The sequence below is a fragment of the Lissotriton helveticus genome, chromosome 12, assembly GCF_964261635.1.
Source record: "Lissotriton helveticus chromosome 12, aLisHel1.1, whole genome shotgun sequence".
Classification (NCBI taxonomy): domain Eukaryota; kingdom Metazoa; phylum Chordata; class Amphibia; order Caudata; family Salamandridae; genus Lissotriton; species Lissotriton helveticus.
The window spans coordinates 333,558,029-333,570,627 of record NC_136073.1 but is presented as its reverse complement, the minus strand read 5'-3'; the positions used below and the strand labels follow the sequence as shown (position 1 = coordinate 333,570,627).

The 12,599-nt window shown below is 42.5% G+C and overlaps 1 protein-coding gene across 3 annotated transcripts in view; it reads left to right on the top strand.

The window, feature by feature from the left end:
- Positions 1 to 12,599, top strand: part of LOC144799793 (uncharacterized) — a 436,537-nt gene that overhangs the window by 137,616 nt on the left and 286,322 nt on the right. The gene's annotated exons all lie outside the window — the stretch shown is intronic.

Genomic DNA, 12,599 nt, shown 5'->3' with positions numbered 1-12,599 from the left:
ACAGTTCATTCTGCACTACGCCAATATAACCTCAACATACCATCACATGAATAACATTGCACTGTAAGACACCGGCATGGATTATGTTTCATTTTTATAACACCATCCCTGGAACCTGTGTTTTTTTTAATGAACTTCCAAGGTTTTTTAAATGCTAATTTCTTACTATAATGTCCCTGAAACCTATGGTTTTTCAGTGAATTTCTAAGGTTTTTTAAATGTAATTTCTAACTATAACGTCCTTGAAATCTCAGTTTGTTTCAGTGAATTTGTAAGGTAATAAATGCTAATTTCTTATTATAATGTCCCTGAAACCTATGGTTTTTTCAGTGAATTTCTAAGGTTTTTAAAATGCTAATTTCTAACTATAACGTCCTTGAAATTTCCGTTTTTTCATTGAATTTGTAAGGTGTAATAAATGCTAATTTCTTACTATAATGTCTTTGAAATCTACGTTTTTTTCAGTGAATTTGTAAGGTGTAATAAATGCTAATTTCTAACAATAACGTCCCTGAAACCCATGGTTTGTTCAGTGAATTTCTAAGGTTTTTTAAATGCTAATTTCTAACTATAATATAGTAGTTGCGTTTGCAGAGTGGTACAGAAAGGGACCTTTTCCTCTGACCAGCACTCGGGAATTCCACTGCGTAGGGCTTACAGGAGGTACCAGGAGGCCTACTTGACCGCCAAAGTCACTCAAGAGTAAAGTGAACTTCATCCCCCAACCAGTACTGTGCCAGGAGGCGCTTTTGCATAGTGGTGGAGAAAGGTGAGCGTGGCCTCCGGAGACCTCTTAGCAATCTCACTGTGTGAGAACTACTGGAGGTAACAGGAGGGGTAGCTGGCCTCCAAGGTTGACCTTGGGGGCCAACTACCCCTCCTATTACCTCCAGTAAGTCCCACACAGCAGGATTACTAAGTTCTCATAGTAGGCCACATCCCCTTTACCCGACCACTCTGCAAATGCACTTCCTGGCGCACTTTGGGAAGGGGTTTAAAGTCCTCTTCGCTGCTGGGGATCCTTAGGGGCCAACTAGCTTACCTGATACCTTCAGTATGCTGACAGTGGACACAGGCCACACCCCTTTCTCCACCACTCTGCAAACGCACTCCTGGTGCATTCTGGGTTGGAGGCTTAAGTCACCTTGAATCCTGAGTGTCCTTGGGGCCAACTAGCCCACCAGGTACCTCTAGTGCGCCCCACACAGCTGGCTGCTGAGAGTGGTTCAAGGCCACGCCCCCTTTTTACACCACTCTATGCAAATGCGCCTCCTGGTGCACTGCTGCCCAGTGGATGAAGTCTACTCTAGTCCTGAGGACCTCAGAGCACAAGAGGACCTCTTCAACCCACCAGCAATGCACCAAAAGGTGCATTTGCAGATTGGTGTGAAAAGGGGCGTAGCCTCGGACCACCTTTCAACAGTCCCACTGTGTGGGGCTTACTGGAGTACCTGGTGGGCTAGTTGGCCCCCAGGGACCCTCTGGATTCAAGCGGACCTAATCCCCCAACTTAGAACGCGACAGGAGGCGCGTTTGCAGAGTGGTGCAGGGATGGGAGGGGTCTCTAGCGAGATGCGAGCTTTTCTTTTTTGTTAGAAGGGGGATGTTGTGGTCCCCCTTCTCTTAATATTTTGTGGGCCCTAAGGACCTCACCTCCCAGGACCTGATCCATTTAAAAAAAATGTTTTAAAACAGGACGAGGGCTGGGCGGCCCCCTTCCTGAGGCCACTTTTGGCCCCAGGGACCCCATCGCCCCGGGCCTGACCTCGTATTTTTTGTTAAAATGTTTTTTTTAATTACGGAGAGGGGCTGCATGGTCCCCCTTCTCAGGCTCACTTCTGACCGAGGGACCCCATCCCCTGGGGACGGCCCTCACGTTGAGGACTGCGGGGGGAGACCTAAAGCCCTCACAGTCACTGCCAGCTCCTCGCCTCCTACTGGGATCCAGCATTGCTTTTGGACAAGGGAAGCTGCTGACATGCAGCTCCCCTTGTCCAAAAGCAAGAGCATTTCTCTTTCACGAAGCAAAGCAGTGTTTGCAATGACAGGGCGGGACCCGTGCTCCCCCTATGTCATTGCAAACTGCAATGTCCCGGGGGTAGGCACCGTGGGACATTGTGGAGCTGGCCTTTGGGGGTGGCGGTCCCCAGGGCCATTGAAAGCTCAAGGAGGGAGGCTGTGCTGCCCCCTCCATCTTATTTAAAGCCCCGGGGAGGGGGTGGTCGCCAGGGCCGGGGGGATTGCAGCGGACCCCCACATTTAAATATTTAGTTCCCCAGGGAGTTGGTGGTCCCCGGGATAGTGTGGGGGGACTGGAGCCCCCCCACACTTTAACTTTAAAACAAGCCCCGGGGAGGTGCCGGTCTCCAGGGCTGCAGGGTGGGGAAGAAGCTCCCAAGCAATTTTTTATTTAAAAATGAAGCCAAGGGGAGTGGTGGTCCCTGGAGCTGTGGGGGCCCACGTGGCGCCCCATATATTATGCACATTGCCCGCGGGACCTGGCCCACCGAAACGAAGTGCGAATCCGATTTATTTTTAAAAAAAATCTTACTTTGGCCCTGGGGGTTCCTCTGGGACCCCCTGACCAGGCCTAGGGAGTCTGGGTGTTTCTACCCTGCCCCATTTTATTTTTTCTCACCTTTTTTCATGTGACTCGGTTCAACCGAGTCACAAGATGGCTGCCAACACTTCCTGGTTTGAAGTGTTGGCAGCCAATCAGACTCAAGCTCATGCTCGGGATGGTTCACGGATCCACCGTGGTCACCGGATATCCATATGTTTTATTTTATGAGTTTCTCAGGAACTACTTAACGGATTTACACCATTTGAAGCAAAGAGTGCACTTTGGACCAAGAGCTACTTCCCTGCCAAATGTGGTGTAATTCTGTTCAGCAGTTCAGGCTGTAGCCGCAACATAGGTTTCCTATGGAAATGAACATAGAGAAAACGCATTTTGGGACCCCCTTTTTTTCCAGCCCCTGCTTGACGAATCACCCCGAAACTTGCAAGACAGGATCTGACCAGAGCGCCCTATTAGTTTTGAAAAGATTCATCACACGCCGCCAAAGATATTGGCAAATCTAAAAATGCTTTTTGTATGGAAACTAGGTCCTAACTGTAATTTATATGGGTGTGTGCGTGTGCGTGTGTGTGTATGTATATATATATACACGCAGCCCGCCCCAGCGTTGCCTGGGGCAGAAAGGGGCTGGGGCAGTACACCCGCTCCCGCCCCGACCCCCTCCCGCACCGACTTCCTCCTGCCCGACTCACTCCAGCCCCCCTCCCGCCTCGACTCACTCACGCCCCCCTCCTGCCCCGACTCACTCGCGCCCCCCTCCCGCCCGACTCACTCGCGCTCCGACATTTTCCTTTACTGCTGCCTCCTTCTTGCCTCCCCCTGCATCACACAGTCTCGCACTGAACTTTCCCTTTCCTTACCTGTGCTGCCGCTCGTCACTGCACAGCCGCTCGTCACTGCACCGCCGCTCCTCCTTCGTCGTCATCACGCACGTCGCGTCGTGGTCATCACGCACGTCACGTCGCGGCTAGCGCTAGGTCCCGGCCGGCGCTACTTTCAGGGGACTACTTTGTTTACAAACTTAATTTTTTTAATGTACTTTTTAAAAAAAATTTATATAGCCTATGTCCATCTACACACCCTGACATTTTCATAGATGTATCGGGTTTGTAGATTGGCGCTGTGGTTCCAGAGTTTACCTGGCCAAAAGGTGCAAGTTCTCTCTTTATAATAGTAGTATAGATATATATATATATATATATATATATATATATATATATATATATATATATATATATATATATATATATATATATATATATATATATATATATATATATATATAGTATTATATTGTCATTCTTTAGTTTAATTCACTTGTTTTGTACTGCATTGCAATTGTTACACAATAACCCGTGTTGGTCCTTGAGATCGCGGGCATTTAATGGCATATCTGGAGCCGCTTGGACAACTTTAGAAAGGCCATCCCAGCTGAAACTTGTTTCTTCACGAATAAATCACTCGTAACGGAATGGGTGCGCTGCTTCATTCCTTTTGTATGTGGATTTCTTGGATTACTGTGGCTTCCTGCCACCACCGCTGGCACCGACACGCAGAGGCAGGCGTACAACGTTTTTGCCAGATACTTGGAACTCTTATTTAATACACGCCGTCCCAGCTGCTCCAGTGTGGAATTTTCCGCGATAAAGACTTCGGAGGATTAATTGAACTGTGTGGTGAGTGTGCTTTTGCTGGACTGGGGAGGGTAGCATGGTCACATGGGTAGGAGGATTTTGTGGGCTCGGGTATGTTCTCCAGTCACTGCATTGCTCTCCCATGCTCTCATCTCCGCACAAACTCTACAGTGTCAGAAAACTTTCCTGGAGCTGTGTCACACAGCGGTGGAAATCTTACTGCTGCATCTCTTTCCAAACACAAGTGTTTTATTTATTTTTGGACTGTGAAGGCATGGGAAACTGAATGACAGGCAGTTGCTCTCTCCCGTTTTGACGAAAACACTGATATAAACCGGCTAACAGCTAACACTGGAATCACATCTGGTACTCTTGAACCAGCATTGAAACAGAATCTGAATACATTGGAGAAATTGGCAAAAGTGAACTCAACAAATGGTGGTAAATTACATCATTAACCAATTATGTTGAAGTTGGTCACGTGCAAAGGGGTCTACGTATTTCCATAACACACACTTATGAGAATTCCAACCCTGAAATGCTAGAGGAATGGGCATTATACATGGCTAAAACTTGCCAAGGAATGCTGAAAATTTGATGAAGTATTCCAAAATTGATCTAGAAAAAAACAGGCAAGAATTAGCAACACTACGCTTGGAAATGGATAAACACAAGGATGAGAAATGAGTGATTGATTTCTTAAAATCCTTGGAGGGCTGTCTCAAGATCTATGAAGATGCTATAAAAGCAAAATAATATCGCAAATTCTTTCTGGACAAAAAGAGTATGCGGAAGGCAGAATTTTAACATATGCCAAACGCTTTGACTGGGCTCAACGTGATCGACAATTCTTTCATCAACAAAAATGAGACATAGTTTCCACCGATTCCAGTTCTGATATAAGGTCTGACGCAGAAAGACAAACTCCAACTGTCCCTTTAAGAGTGCGCCCCTTAACCTCCCTATACAAATTTTACTTGCTGAAATAACAGAAGGAACAAGCAACTTATGAGCGAACACCCCAAACCGGAGTAGGAACAGGAAGGTGTCGAGGAAGGCCAAAAGAAAGGGGTGCAAATAAAAAGAAAAGCAAAGATTAACAAAAAGATGAGGTAGGAAAAAATTCTGGTTCAGAAACAAACCTGATCCTGATATTATGGATAAATCAATTATTAATGTATCCACACAAGCCCTAACATCAGATGAGGAATCCCTATTAAAATTAGGCTTATTATTTTGTCCAACGGCGAACTGGAACTATGTCAACACACACATCGATTTTTTCCTATACATAAGGAAACTTAAATTGATGAAATTACATGCTAGACCTAAACAAAGTGAATAACGATGATTAACTAGTACAAATGAACCAGCATTACAAACACCAACCACTTTTACGTTGGAAGAAATTGATTCTATTCTAGAAATCCATGTATTGGAAACTAATAGTGGCACTACCAACATTGACAATGTGGGACTACCATTGAAAAATCTAGGCTTCCCAGTTGGTGCACCTTGCAGAAGTGGCTTAAAAATGAAATGCAAATTCAATCCAAATATCGCACATGATAACATTGAAGTGTTCCATTTAGTCATGATTCACCAATTGGTCCAACTAAGAAGTGATCATAATTATCGCATTAAGGACAATCTCAGTAAAGGTCAAAGGGATGCAATTACCAACCTATTGGAAGATCCATAGGTAATTATAAAACCTTCCGACAAAGGGGGAAACATTGTGTTGATGGACGTCGGTGATAAAAAAATTTAAGCCATGTGACAGCTCAGTGACTTAATTAATTGGGATACATATGAAAAAACTGTGATCATATACTATAATCTGCTGAGTGACTGGTGGAAAAATGGGGTCTTGGATGATGGTGAATACAAATTCTTAAAGTACAACAGCCAGAGAATCTTGTGTTTGTATCATTCACCAAAAGTACATGAACACCCCTCTAAACCAAAAGGGAGGCCAATTGTTTCCTCAAATGGGGGCCTTCTTGAGAATAAATCCATCATTTGGATCATTTTTTGGCCCCATATGTAACTGATTTACGATCCTATTTTAAAGAATCCATGATATGAAATGGGAGAAAAGTTATGTCATGATTTCCTTAGACGTGTGTTCTCTTTATACATGTATAGATCAGTTGAAAGGGGTTGAAGCTTGCATGTATTATCTACAGAGACAATCCATTGACAAGTTGGATCATATAATGATGCTTAAATGAATGATGTTATATTGTCTACAAGAGAACATTTTCCTTTTTGACAAAAAAAATACCAACAAAATTCTGCAATGGGCACTTGCTTCGCCCCCAGCCTAGCAAATGTATTCCTGGGCTGGTGGGAGGAGCAAGTAGTGTGGACCAAGAGCAATGAAAAATATACTGAACATGTACCTTTATGGTTAAGGTATATTGATGATCTTTGCATCATCTGGTATGGTGAAAAGGATCAAGCTGTAGAATTCATTGAATCATTATCCAATACGAATCTAAATTTCAGCATCACTCACATGATCAGTGACTCCTCCTGTGAATTCCTTGATATCAAAATCATGGTAAAGAACAATAGACTAGTAACAAATCTATTCAGGAAAGATACTGCTGGCAATACCACCTTGCATGCACACAGTCATTATCCTGCTTCCCTGCTGAATAGTATTCCTTATAGGGAACTACTGTGTGCCCGCAGAGATTGTAGCACTGAAGATGGCTATGTGAATTAGACAAGAAACATGAAACTACGTTTCAAACATATAGGATATTCTGAGAAAATTCGGTCACAAGCTAGCAATAAATTCTTGAATCTGAAACAGACTGATGTCCTCTTTGAAAATAAAGAGACATCGCGGAAGAAAGACTCAGCCAATAGCCCCTGCATGATCACTACATATAATGCTAGATCAAACAAGCTTAAAGCCATCATGAGAAAATATTAGGGCCTTATTCAGGCAGACCCGGTAATTGGCAAAATTGTAGGTAATTCCCTGGTAATAACCTACTAACGAACCAGATCATTGAAGGACAAATTAGTCCTAAGTTATCAGCAGTCAGAACCAGCTGCCTCTTGGTTACAAGTCACACAAGGGTTCCATAATGTAATTCTTGCAAACCCTGCACATTTACCACCAGTTGTAAGACCCATGATGGAAAAAATAGACCAATTGTAAATGAATTACTTGTACCACAGAATTCATAGTGTATCGGCTAGAGTGCCCGTGTGGCCTTAGATATACAGGATATATTTAGAAACAACAAGGGGCCCAATTAGATCAGAGGGGACCTTTGGGGTAACGTTATTCAGACAACAGTGGTCCCATCTCAAAGAAATGCATGAAGAATAAATATAGATACAATCGTAACTAAACTGAATTGTGGACTTGTCCAGCCAGACAGTGGTCCAAAATTTTACTTCTGAGGAATAGAGAGAAATATTACACAACAGTACACAATATGGGGCACAAGCCTGTACCAAACTTGCAATTGTGCAACTGACACACACTAATGACGAGAGAACAAAAGGGGCTTGTAGGCACAAGCGTGAGGCTCGAAGTACTAGAATTTACACAATGTCATAGTACATCACAACATAGTTTACACCTATACAGACGCCACGATTGAGATGCTGTAATCGCCCTGTATTCGGCTACCACGCTGACGGGCGGTCCGCCAAGTGTCATTACGCACTAATGACTGACTCTGAGCCGCATCTAATCGGTTCTCGGCATCAGAGGCTTCTGAATATTAGGCATAAGAATTATGTCCTAATGTTGATCTGTGTATCTAGTTAACAGATCGAAACGCCGTCGACTTAAATGACACCTTATACAAAACTGCACTGCTATAAATTGATGTAAAGGTATAAACTATGTTGTGATGTACTATGACATTGTGTAAATTCTAGTACTTCGAACCTCACGCTTGTGCCTACAAGCCCTTTTTTTCCCTCGTCATTAGTGTGTGTTAGTTGCACAATTGCAAGTTTGGTACAGGCTTGTGCCCCATACTGTGTACGGTTGTGTAATATTTCTCTCTATTCCTCAGAAGTAAAATATTGGACCACTGTCCGGCTGGACAAGTCCACAATTCAATATAGTTACGATTGTGTCTATATTTATTCTTCATGCATTTCTTTGAGATGGGACCACTGTTGTCTGAATAATATTAGATATACAGGAAGCACAAAATTACAGCTAAAAAAATGGATTCTAGAACACCAAAGGGCTATGACAATTATAGATTTCAGTTATCCAATAGCGAGACATTTCTACAATTCCCACAGTAGCAACAACAAACTACTTTCTGTGGAATTGATAGAGTTCTGAAACATATATGAGGAGGTGACAGGGAGAAGCAGCCACTTATTGTCAAATTCAAGTATATGATCGATCTCAATACCAGGATGCCCTTTGGGCTGAATAGGGAGGTAGAACTGTGCATGCATATTGATATATAATGGCTTATCATCTTCCACAACTTCCACATGCAGGACTGCTCATTTGGACAATTGTCCTTTTTAACATAATGTTTTCTCAACTAAGATGTAGTTTCTTTTCTCTTCTGTCTTTTCTTCTCTTTTTAGTAGTTTCTTAACTTTATACATTTTTTAAGGTTAGGTGCACACAGACATATGGTCAAGATCTGTGCCGATCGATACATACATTTGCTGGGCACTGGCCCGTGATTGTGAATTAATTCAGCAACTTTATATTTTTATTTTTATTTCCGAGATCAAACTTGCTCAATGGCTGCTTATTGATTGTCTGGGAGCTTAGGGTCTGATATCTACTTGGCTGGAGACCATTCAATATTAGAAGAATGGTAAGGTATCTAATCGCCCCCCCTAGATCTATTAATTAACACTTATAGAGAAAACAGAAATGTGAATACACATTTTTTCATCTTTTTTATCCCAAGCTTGCTCTCCAGGCTATTATAGGGCATTTGCCATTGATATTAATTGGCAATAATATCGTGATTCAGTGCAGTGAGACGAATGTCGAAGAGACTCGCCCTTATGGTATGGACCCTACTAAGGGAATAAATGTTTTTTTAAATAAATCACCAATGTGCTTTGAACTCACTATGGGCACCATTATGGCCGCTTTAGGCACGACGTGTCCCAGCATGCATCAACACTCACACGCACTGAGCGAGGCCCACCTGGGGCCCATGAAACATCACAGAATTCTGGAAATAGAGTTAGAAGCAAAGCCCTCATTGCCATTGATGTGAATGAGCCCAAGAAGAAGAGGCAAACTGCCTCGAAACGCATCAGCGACAAAGACTTACCTGAAACATCAGGGCGAGTAGCAGAGGTACGCTGAATGGTGGGCTTACTGGAGTGCCCTCTGAAAGCTTTTGGGCATTTGGTTAACATGTATATATATATATATCTATATACGTATATATATATATATATATATATATATATATATATATATATTACCTACTGGCGGTCGCCAGTAGGTATATATAGTTAGGATTTTTTCTCTATGGGTTTTTTGAAAATTCTATGTCTAATAACTTTGCCGTTTGTGGACGGAATTGGCTGAAATTTTCAGGAAAATGGCACATTTTGTTTCTGAGCAGCCTTTGAAAATTTGGGTGGGGTTCGTCAAGGGGGGGCCGAGAAAAAAGGGGGGTCCCAAAACGCGTTTTTCCCATGTTAATTTCCATAGGGCGGTTGGCCTCACTTTTAGCCCGAACGGCTGAATGGATTTGCACGAAACTTGGCAAAATTGTAGGGACTGGTAGCCCGATGTGCCTTTTGTAGGTCTCAATATATGTGCTCCAGTGGATTTTGAGAAATTAACGTTTAAAAAAAGATATATATCTGTAACAGCGGACCGGGCAGCGGCCCAGGACGCGTACTTTTCGCGCAACGGAGCTTTGTGAAGCGAAGCTGATTGGTTCTCCGGCGTCTGTCAACATTCCAAACAGTCCGTAGCGGCCGCCATCTTGTCTCTCGGTAGGATCGAGAGACAAGAGGAGGCGAAAGCGAAGGGGCAAATGACCATAAGGGGGCATAGTAGATCGTCCCTGACCCCCTAGGTTTGATGTGGAGGCTTTGAAAGGTTCTCGCAGGGCAAAAAAATATATACCGTTTTTTTAGTTTTTTTGCGTGGAGGGCGCTCGGTTCGCGAACCGGGAAGCGTTCTGGGGAGCGTACTTTCTTGAAAATTAGTGAAAAAAGTTAGAGTACAATAATAATTGTGAGTGATCAGATGTAGGGTAGCTCTGAGAAGAGCTTTTGGGTTTATGGTACATTTAGGTACTTATAAGTAGGTACCAATGCACATTCTTAAATTCAGAGTGAAAACTCTGTTGCCCTCATCTGAGAAGTGAACTCCATCTCCTCTGTAGATATCTTGCATGTAGTAACGCAAGTTATTGTTGTAGAGGGAGCCCATTCCATGGTCTCTCATGTAAGCTGAAACAGATTTGTTTACATGCTTCCTCGACTTCTCAATTTGTGGACAAAATTGGTTTGACCACCTCCATTTCTGTCTTTGGCATATATTTGAATATACCAAGGCAGTCTGAGGAAAAAGTGCCATCAATTGCTCAAAGGTGTCCTTTAAAAGCATTTCCAGACCTACCCCAGTCAAAGTGCCCAAATCATTACCTCCACAGTGCACAATTAACAGGTCAGGTTTGGGCAAATGCATAAAGGTTTTCACCAATGGTATCAATTGGTGACATTTTAATCCTCTGTGGCCAAACCACTTAATTTCCACATCTTGTAAATTGAGGTTAGGTAAATTCCTGTTTTCAGCGTACCTTTGAGCCCAATATATGTAACTATGTCCAACAATCCAGACAGAAAACATGGCGAGAGAAGGTTCTGCTGCAGTCAGATGAAGTGTGGCAATGAAATGGCAGTTGAAAAAATGAGAGTGTAAAATGAAAAAAACTGAGGAGTTTCTGTGTTAATGAAGCAGTAAGAGTGATTGGTGGATTTTGATTGCTGAAAACAGAAAGTTAGTGTGAATGGATGAGTTCGTTGAAAGATGTATTTTGAGTGGCGAAGAAAAAATCATTAAATGAAAGAATGCTCTGGATATGCAGGTGCACTGAGAGTTCAGAGTTCAATTGCAACATTGTTGTGTGAGAGGTCTTGCAAGAGGTGGTTGCTATGCAGAAAAAGCAGAGAGGGGGCAGAGGGGGGAAGGGTTTTGCTTTGAAAAAAAGAGTTTTGATTGGGTGACATGAGAGATATGTGTGAGGAATTACAGCATTTCTGTGCTTTTGATAGCTGCAGACTCTGGAGTGAATACCTTTTGCTCTGCTGAAGACAAATTGGTGTGTTTCTGAGACTGTTTTGAAACTCAAAGTATTTGCTAAGGTGAGAAAAGATTTCTTTAATTTAGATAGAAAATAGTGTGCTTTAAGGAGAAAATTATGAAGAAAGTTGTGTTTTTCAAATGTTGCTTTGTCTCAAGTGTTTCACAAATAGATTTTGTTTCTTTGAGAAATTGTAATTGGAGAAAATGTGAAGTATTAGTACTGACAGGGCTTTTATGTGCATAGGAGCTGTGGAGTGTTTTCAAATTATGACTTGTAAATCGTTTTTGAGAAAAAGCAATGGTTTTAATATTGATGAGAAGGACATAATGGTGTCTGCTTCTTTATAAGGTAATTGAGAGTCTGTGATGTTATTTTTCCCATTTCAATGTAAGAAGTTTGTCTGTGGAGCAAATTGCTTGTAAATATGCTCCCACCTGTGCATGGCAAATTTAGATTTTGAATGTTTCCGTTACATAGGCATGTTAAAGGTGACGGAAAATGCTGCAAAGGCAATCAAAAAATGCTTTTATGTGTTTTAAGGACATTTTAAGTCATTTCCCCATGTGCAGTGTTTTCAAATTATGAGTTGAAAATCGTTTTTGAGGTAAAGGAATGTTTTCAAAATTTATGTGCGCCATATGACCCCAAATTTCTTTTTCAGGGGTGCAGCAGGGTGTTCTTGAGACACCCCTGCACCGTCGGAAAAATTCGTAATTTGCGATGAGGTAATTGCTAATCGCAAATTGTACCTTCATTCCTATGGGCCTTCTCCTCCTGCTGCATGGAAATGAATGGGTAATTTGTAATTAGCAAATAGGTCATCGCAAACTAGGAATGGTAAAGAATCGCTATTTATTTCTTAAAGTTCGCTATTTAGGAAATGCAAAAAACTTTGATGATACATATGGCGGTTTATCTCTAACAAGATAAGAAGCATAGGGATAGATTTATGATGACTGGCGCATCATTAGGGATGTGTTAGTCATTCTGTGCCGCTGTTCCGTCACCTATGGTGTGCTGCATTTACAATGCGGCGCATCATGGGGCAAAAACAGCACAGATGCGTGACGTATTTGTGCCGTAAAG